This window comes from Macaca nemestrina, chromosome 13 (assembly GCF_043159975.1).
Source record: "Macaca nemestrina isolate mMacNem1 chromosome 13, mMacNem.hap1, whole genome shotgun sequence".
In the NCBI taxonomy this organism is placed as follows: Eukaryota; Metazoa; Chordata; class Mammalia; order Primates; family Cercopithecidae; genus Macaca; species Macaca nemestrina.
Genome location: NC_092137.1, coordinates 61,867,832 through 61,877,086, shown reverse-complemented (window position 1 = coordinate 61,877,086; position 9,255 = coordinate 61,867,832). Strand labels below are relative to the sequence as shown.

The 9,255-nt window shown below is 43.4% G+C and overlaps 1 non-coding gene across 1 annotated transcript; it reads right to left on the bottom strand.

Moving 5' to 3' along the window:
- Positions 1-5,242: 5,242 nt before the first annotated feature.
- LOC112423761 (U6 spliceosomal RNA) lies at positions 5,243-5,349 on the bottom strand. The gene has a single exon (XR_003014317.1). It is a non-coding gene; the product is annotated as a U6 spliceosomal RNA (small nuclear RNA).
- Positions 5,350-9,255: the final 3,906 nt, after the last annotated feature.

The following is a 9,255-nucleotide window of genomic DNA, read 5'->3' as shown; positions in this document are numbered from 1 at the left end:
ATTTAATATGTTGCATATTTGAATGTGTATATTGTTTTTATTTAGTTTTGTTTTGTTTGTTTGTTTTTGAAACAGAGCCTCACTCTGGCACCCAGGCTGGAGTGCAGTAGCGTGATCTTGGCTCACTGCAACCTTCACCTCCCAGGCCCAAGCAATTCTTGTGCATCAGCCTCCCAAGTAGCTGGGTTTACAGGTGTGCACCACCACCTCCGGCTAATTTTTGTAGTTTTTAGTAAAGATGGGGTTTCACCACATTGGCCAGGCTGGTCTCAAACTCCTGACCTCAAGTGATTTGCCTGCTTCAGCCTTTGTTTTTATTTTTAATTTGTAAATGAAATCTTTCATTTGGGTAACTGTAAATCTATGTGATCAAACAAAACATCTTATTTTATTTCTTTTTTGAGGCTAGTTAAGTGAAGCAGTGGGGATAAACACTTTTACTCTCAAAAGATGTTTTATGGGTTATTTATTTATTTATTTATTTATTTATTTATTTTTTGAGACAAGAGTCTTACTCTACCAGGCTAGAGTGCAGAGGTGTTCTCTCAGGTTACTGCAACTTCCTCCTGCTGGGCTCAAGTGATCCTCCCACATCAGCCTCCCAAGTAGCTGAGAATACAAGTGTGTGCTGCCACGCTCAGCTAATTTTTGTATTTTTTGTAGAGACGGGGATCTTATCATGTTGGCCAGGCTGATCTTGAACTCTTGGACTCAAGCCATCTGCCCGCCTAGGCTTCCCAAAGTCCTGGGATTATAGGTGTGAGCCACTGCATCCAATCCAAAAATGTTATTTTTCTTTTGCCATAAATGACTATACTAAGATCCTTGGCTGGGCCCGGTGGCTCACACCTGTAATCCCAGCACTTTGGGAGGCCAAGGTGGGCAGATCGCCTGAGGTCAGGAGTTTGAGACCAGCCTGGCCAACATGGTGAAACCCCATCTCTACTAAAAATATAAAAATTATCCGGGCGTGGTGGCCGGTGCCTGTAGTCTCAGCTACTTGGGAGGCTGAGACAGGAGAATACTTGAACCTGGGAGGTGGAGGTTGCAGTGGGCCGAGACCACTCCATTACACTCCAGCCTAGGCAACAGGAGCAAAACTCTGTCTCAAAAAAAAAAGTCCTTGATGAAATTTTAAGAAACTCTTGATTAAAATAATATTATTGTATACATTTTAAATTTCTGTTTTTTAAAATACTACTGTGATTGTGTAAGAGAACAACCTTGCTTTTTAGGCACTACATACTAAAGTGGTTAGGGGTAAAGGGGCATCATTTACTATACATGTCAAATTGTTCAGAAAAGAATTATATATACATATATGAAGAGAGAGAAAAAAACAATACAGCAAATATGGTAAATATTAATTTTGGGGGAATCTGGGTGAAGAGAATTTTTTTTTTTCTTTTTCTGAGACTGGGTCTCACTCTGTCACCCAGGCTGGAGCATGGTGGCATGATCATGGCTCATTGCAGGCTCAACCTCCCAGGCTCTAGTTACCCTCCCACCTTAGCCTCTCAGGTAGCTGGGACCACAGGTCCATGCTACCATGCTCAGCAAACTTTTTATATTTTATAGAGATAAGAACTCCCTATGTTGTCCAGGCTGGTCTCAAACTCCTGGGTTCAAGCGATCCTCCCACCCCAGCCTCCCAAAGTTCTGGGGTTACAGGTGTGAGCCACCACACCTGGCTGGTGATTATTTATAGTATTCTTGCAACATTGACCGAAGTCTGAAATTCTTTCAAAATTAAAAGTTAGGCCGGACTTGGTAGCTCATACCTTTAATCCCAGCACTTTAGAAGGCTAAAGCAGGTGGATCACTTGAGCTCAGGAGTTCAAGACCAGCCTGGATAACATGGCAAAACCCTCTCTCTTGCAAAAATTAGCTGCACATGGTGGTGTTTCCCTGTAATCCCAGCTACTCGGGAGGCTGATGTGGGAGAATTGCTTGAGGCTACAGTGAAACTCCGTCTCAAAAAAAAAAAAAAAAAGGATGATGAGGTTTCGCTATGTTGGCAAAGCTGTTGAATTCCTGGCCTCAAGTGATCTGCCCACCTCAGCTTCCCAAAGTGCTGGAATTATAGTTGTGAGTTACCATGCCTTGCCAAATTTAAATTTCTTTCTTTTTTTTTTTTTGAGACGGAGTCTTGCTCTGTCACCCAGGCTGGAGTGCAGTGGCGCAATCTCGGCTCACTGCAAGCTCCGCCTCCCAGGTTCGTTATTTTTAGAATAAACTAAAAATTTATCTCTCATCCATGTCTCCAATCACCAATAACTCATCACCAATAACTAGCCTTTATTACTTGTTCTTATGTAACTTTCCAGAGTTTCTTTATGCCTGTGCTTATCAGCAAATACATATTCTTTTTATTTTTTATTTTATTTTTGTTTAGAGATAGGGTCTTGCTCTGTCATCCAGGTTGAAGTGCAATGGGGCAATCATAGCTCACTGAAGCCTTGAACTTTTGGGCTCAAGCAATCCTCCTGCCTTACCGTAGGAGTACAGGCACACACCACCACACCTGGCTAATATTTTGTTTGTTTGTTTGTTTAGAGATGGGGGTCTCCCTATGTCAGGCTTAATTTTATTTCTTTAAATCCCCACATAAGGACATGTTTAAGGTCTGCCTTTTTTTTTTTTTTTTTTTTGAGATGGAATCTGGCTCTGTCGCCCAGGCTAGAGCGCAGTGGTGCAATCTAGGCTCACTGCAACTTCTGCCTCCCAGGATCAAGTGATTCTCCTGCCTCAGCCTCCCAAGGAGATGGGATTACAGGTGCGTGCCACCACGCCTGGCTAATTTTTGTATTTTTAGTTGAGACAGGGGTTTCACCATGTTGGCCAGGCTGGTCTCAAACTCCTGACCTCAAGTGATCCACCTGCCTCAGCCTCCCAAAGTGCTGGGATTTATAGGCGTGAACCACTGAGCCCAGCCTAATATATTTTTTTTTTTTTTAATAGAGACAGCATCTTACCATGTGGGCCAGGTTGGTCTTGAACTCTTGCCTCAAGCAATCCTCCCACCTCTGCCCCTCAAAGTGCTAGGATTACAGGTGTGAGCCACCTCGCCCAGGCTGCTTCTCTTTTTTCAGGCTAAATAACATTCCATTGCATGCACATACCACATTTTGTTTATCCATTCATCCACAGATGGACATTTGGTTTGCTTCCATTTCTTTCTTGACTATTGTGAATAGGCAAGAACTTGACAACTCTATGAGGTTAGGTAAAAACTAAACCTGAGAGAATTAAAGTAATACTCAAGAGTACACACAGCTGGTCATCATCAGATCTAGGATTAGATTCCAGAAGTTGTGTCTCTTCTTCTCTGCTATATCACCTCCTAGTTAATCACAGGTGCTCTACTTTTCAGTACTATCTACATGAGGGGCCCTCTCTCACATGATGTTAGTAAACAGATAAATAGGTACAGTTGCCATGGAAGGCAATTTGGCAATGTTTGTCAAAATGATATATGTACATCTGCAATTATAGTGCACTTAATACTGAACTGTACATATAAAAATGGTTAAGATAGTAAATTTTGTGATACATGTTTTTTTACCACAATGTAAAACAAATCATTTTTTAAATGACGTATAGACATACCCTTTGACTCAACATTGTAACTAGATATCTATCCTATTAATATATACATGTGTGGAAAATGATGTGTCTTCAAGAATATTAATTGCAATATTTTTGTATTAACAAATGGTTAGACTCACATGTTCATCAGAAGGAGGCCAGTGAAATAAATTATGCTCCACTATACAATGGAATACCGGTCAGTCCTTTAAAAGGAAGATATTTACACTGACAGGGAAAATTGCCTTGATATATTGGAAAGTGTAAAAGGCAAGCAATTGTGTAAAATACAAGTGGGAGGTAGTGGGTAGGAGGAGAGGGGAAGAAAAATTATATATATATTTGCTTGTATATTGATAGGCTATCTCTGAAAAGAAACCCAAGAAATTCATAACATTAGGCTGAGCCCAGTGGCTCACACCTTTAATCCCAGCAAAAGCTTTGGAAGGCTAAGGCAGGAGGGTTGCTTGGGCCCAGGAATTTGGGGCTGTGCTCTATGACCATGCCTGTGAATAGCCACTGCATTCCAGCCTGGGCAACACAGTGAAACCCTGTCTCTAAAAAACAAACAAAAAGTTTTACTTGTTTTTTTATTTTATTTTAACCTTCCAAATTCTTGAAGGTGCCCTATTTTAACCTTCCAAATGCTTAAAGTTATTTGTGACCACCACCCGCCCCCCTGCAACCCCCACCACCCCCACCCCTGGCTCCCAGCCTTCCCTTTTACCGGCGGAACAGCACCAACCTTTAACCTTCTCTCATATACCAATATAGCACCTGTTCAATCATTCTGACTTCTCTGAGCTCTCCAAATCTTTCTTAAAATGTAGATTTACAATTGGTTCATGATATTTTAGTAAGGATTAGACATATCAAATACTGTAGAAGGATTACTGATTGACTACATTTACACGTGTCCTCTCCCATTAAGACTTTCTCATGTTAGCTTTTCCAATAATACTTTTTTTTTTTTCTCTGAGACAAGGTCTCACTCTGTCACCCAGGATGGAGTGCAGTGGCACGATCTCAGCTCACTGCAACCTCCACCTCCTCAAGCTCAAGTGATCCTCCCACTTCAGCCTCCCAAGTATTTGGGAATACAGGTACACGCCACTACACCTGGCTAATATTTTGTATTTTTATTAGAGACAGGGTTTCACCACATTGCCCGGGCTGATCTTGAACTCCTAGGCTCAAGTCATCTACCCGCCTTGGCCCCACAAAGTGATAGGATTACAGGTATAAGCCACCATGCCTGGCCAATATCTCTGTTCTGAACCATCTTTATGGGAACGAAATAATGTGGCTGATGTCAATTAAGGTGTGGCCCACATCCCAGAGTTGATATGGCTTGTTTGTTTCTAATTTTTTTCTTTTTAGATGGAGTCTCCCTCTGTTGCCCAGGCTGGAGTGCAGTGGTGTGATCCTCCTGCCTCAGCCTCCTGAGTAGCTGGGATTACAGGCACCCACCACCAAGCCTGGCTATTTCTTTTTTTTTTTTTTTTTTTTGTATTTTAAGAAGAGGTAGGGGTTTCACCATGTTGGCCAGGGTAGTCTTGAACTCCTGGCCTCAAGTGATCCACCCGCCTCGGCCTTCCAAAGTGTTAGGATTATAGGCGTGAGCCATCACGCCCGGCCAGTTGTTTCTAATTGGAAAAATACGGAACGCTTCATGAATTTGCATGTCATCCTTGTGCAGGGGCCATGCTAATCTTCTTTGCATCGTTCCAATTTTAGTATATGTGCTGCCAAAGCGAGCACCAGAGCTGATGTTTTTTACGACAAAAAGAGATCCATGGATTGCAGACCCACCCATCTGTGGCATGGGGAATGCTGCCAGGATACCCTCCTTTAACAGAACCCAAAGGTGAAGAGGTGAGAGACGAACAGTGGCCCCACGTCACTGGGGAATGACAGACCAGTTTAGTCAATTCGGCAGAATATTCAGTCAATCCATATATCTGATACACTAATGATCTGCAATGCATACTGAACACCATGTCTCAGACCAGAGTTTTCAAACTACAGTACTGCCTAACTAAAAAGGGGTTTTCTCTGCCAGTCTATTAATTTACTGAGTGTTCAAGACTTTAGTTATAAAGATGAGGGATGGAGGCAGCCCCACCCATCAGCAGCCAATCAAGAGACATTTTTCTGAGAACAAAGGTGAAAGAAGGTCAATGGAGGAGCTGGTACCCAGTTCCAGATTCTAGAGGTCACAACCACTTTCAATTGTTTCCTCCCAGAAGCCCTTGTTTTCTGACCCCTGGATGGCCTTGCTGTTTTACCAACAGATAGAAACCTAGGTGGATTGAATTAATTTTGCTAGCATCAATCCATCAATCACAGGCTTGTTAAATATTAATGCATCAGGCCAAAATGACCTCAGGTTCTCCAAGAGGTATCCAGGTAACATAATTCAACTGCATTAGCAACTAGATCTAACCTAAATACAAACACACACACACAGACACATAGACACACACACACACACAGAGAGAGAGAGAGAGAGAGCGCTACATTGCCGGAGGATTAATCATGTTAGGGCAATAAGATTATTTTATCCTATTTTTCAAAATACTGCTTTTGAATTTTTTTTTAAAAATGGGGTTTTAGTAAATATAGATCACCTCTAAGTATTGTGTGATTAATTTGTATCTTAAAACTCCATGAAGAAGAAACAACTATTCTATAAAGGATTTTTTTTAATTTCAGTGCATCAATGTAACATGTAGCCATTAAGATATCAGTAGACTGGTGAGTGACCCAGAAAATATTCAGGACATATTGTAAAATGAAAAAACAGCAGGTACCATACAATGCCATTAAATATATAATATTTTCTTCTTCTTTTTTTCGAGGTGAAATTTCGCTCTTGTCACCCAGGCTGGAGTGCAATGGCTCACTCTCAGCTCACTGCTACCTTCGCCTCCCAGGTTCAACTTATTCTCCTGCCTCAGCCTCCCCGGTAACTGGGATTACAGGCACTTGCCACCACACCCAGCTAATTTTTGTATGTTTAGTAGAGACGGAGTTTCACCATGTTGGCCAGGCTGGTCTTGAACTCCTGACATCAGGTGATTTACCCACCTCAGCCTCCCAAAGTGCTGGGATTACAGGCATGAGCCACCATGCCCAGTCCCATCTCTTCTATTTTAAAGAGCTTGGGCAACATGGTGAAAACCTGTCTCTACCAAAATACAAAAATAGCTGGGTGTGATGGTGTATGCCTGTAGTCCCAGCTACTTGGGGAGCTGAGGCAGGAGGATCGCTTGAGCCCAGGAGGTCAGCACTGCAGTGAGACAAAATCTCGCCACTGCACTCCAGCCTAGGTGACAGAGTGAGAACCTGTGTCAAAAAAAATAAAATAAAAAATTAGCTGGGCATGGTGGCACATGCCTATAGTCCCAGCTACTCGGGAGGCTGAAGTTAGGAGGACTGCTTAAACCCAGGAGGTTGTGGCTGCAGAGAGCCATGATCGTGCCACTGCACTTCAGCCCAGGTAACAGAACAAGATCCTATCTCAAAAAAACAAATAAAAATAAAATGGGGTACTCCTGTTCAAGGTTACTTCTTCAGAACTAAGTCCCCTCCTTATTCACTCACCCCCACGTCCACAACATGCCTTTTTCCTATCTTCCTGTCTGCATCTAAATAAGAATGCCAGATTCAGCAACCCTATATCAATTGCAATATTTGAGACATAAGTATATTGAAATAATTATTTGGTTTTTGTATATTTGTTGTGTTGTTGTTTGAGACAGAGTCTCACTATTTTGCCCAGGCTGGAGTGCAGTAGCATGATCTCAGCTCACTGCAGCTTCTACCTCCCAGGTTCGAGCAATATTTGTGCCTCAGCCTCACAAGTAGCTGGGATTATAGGTGTGCACCACCAAACCCAACTAATTTTTGTATTTTTAGTAGATACAAGGTTTCACCATGTTGGCCAGGCTGGTCTTAAACTCCTGACCTCAAGTGATCCACCCGTCTCGCCTCCCAAAGTGCTGGGATTACAGGCATGAGCCACTGCACCAGCCTAAAAAATTTATTTGTTATTTACCTGGAATTCAAATATAACCAAGTGTCTTGTATTTTAGGCAACCCTATATATGTAGATTCTCAGCTGTCTTTCATTCTAAGAAAATACCAAAATTCATCTTCATTCCCACCTCCAACTATTCATCACTCAGCCACCCAGAAGATATCTATCATGCCTGCCATACCGTATGTATCTCCTGTTGCCCTTGACAGCCCTGTTCGGGCCTGGAGTGATCTGGCCTCCTTTTCTCCCCACCACCTTCACAGCTGATTGGAGGCTGGCCTAGGGGATTACTAGAACCTCCATCTCAGAACTCAGCGCCTATTCACTAGTCAGCCAAATTCCAGCTGCCCCTGAGTTGCAGCAGCGTCAGTGCACTAGGAGACCCCTGGTCATAGGAGATTCCGCACCATCACCCTTGGTTACCCTCCAAAAGTGTCAAATGCAGCCTCTGCCTAACAGTGCCAGCGCTCCTCCCCATAGCCTTGATGCTCACAGCCCCCTGGGAAAGGAACCTAGTCCCGGGCTCACTGCCACTGTCAGTGAGGTGGGGAATGTGTAATATCTCAGGAAGAACTGGGGCATGGTAGATATTCCTGGAACACTGAGGTTCATCTCGATTATATATAACTGTACTATACTTGTTTTCCACATCTGTCTCTCCTAGACTTTATATTCCTTGAGAGCAAGAGCTATAACTTCTATGTCCACATGCTGAGAATGAGCACAAAGCCTGGGTAGTTTTACCACGAATGGATGAATGAATGAACCAACAAACAAACGGCCTACAATAAGGGATAACTAAGCAAACTGTGGTGCCTCAGCTATGTGGGACACTACATACCTATTTTTTTTAAGTATATGTAGTATCTTAATACATATAAATTGTGGTCGGGCACCGTAGCTCATGCCTGTAATCCCAACACTTTGGGAGGTAGAGGTGGTGGATCATCTGAGGTCAGGAGTTCGAGACCAGCCTGGCCAACATGGTGAAATCCTGTCTCTACTAATAATACAAAAATTAGCTGGCCGGGCATGGTGGCTTACGCCTGTAATCCCAGCACTTTGGGAGGCTGAGGCAGGCAGATCAGGAGGTCAGGAGATCGAGACCATCCTGCCCAAAACCCTATCTCTACCAAAAATACAAAAATTAGCTGGGTGTAGTGGTATGCCCCTGTAGTCCCAGCTACTCAGGAGGCTGAGGCAGGAGAATCGCTTGAACCCGGGAGGCGGAGGTTGCAGTAAGCCAAGATGGTGCCACTGCACTCCAGCCTGGTGATAGAGTGAGACTCTGTCTCAAAAAAAAAAAAAAAAAATTTTTGGCCGGGCACGGTGGCTTACGCCTGTAATCCCAGCACTTTGGGAGGCTGAGGCAGGCGGATCACGAGGTCAGGAGATCGAGACCATCCTGGCTAACATGGTGAAACCCCGTCTCTACTAAAAATACAAAAAAACTAGCTGGGCGAGGTGGCGGGCGCCTGTAGTCCCAGCTACTCGGGAGGCTGAGGCAGGAGAATGGAGTGAACCGGTAGGTAGCGCTTGCAATGAGCCGAGATGGCGCCACTGCACTCCAGCCTGGGCAACAGAGCGAAACTCTGTCTCAAAAAAAAAAAAAAAAAAAAAAAAAA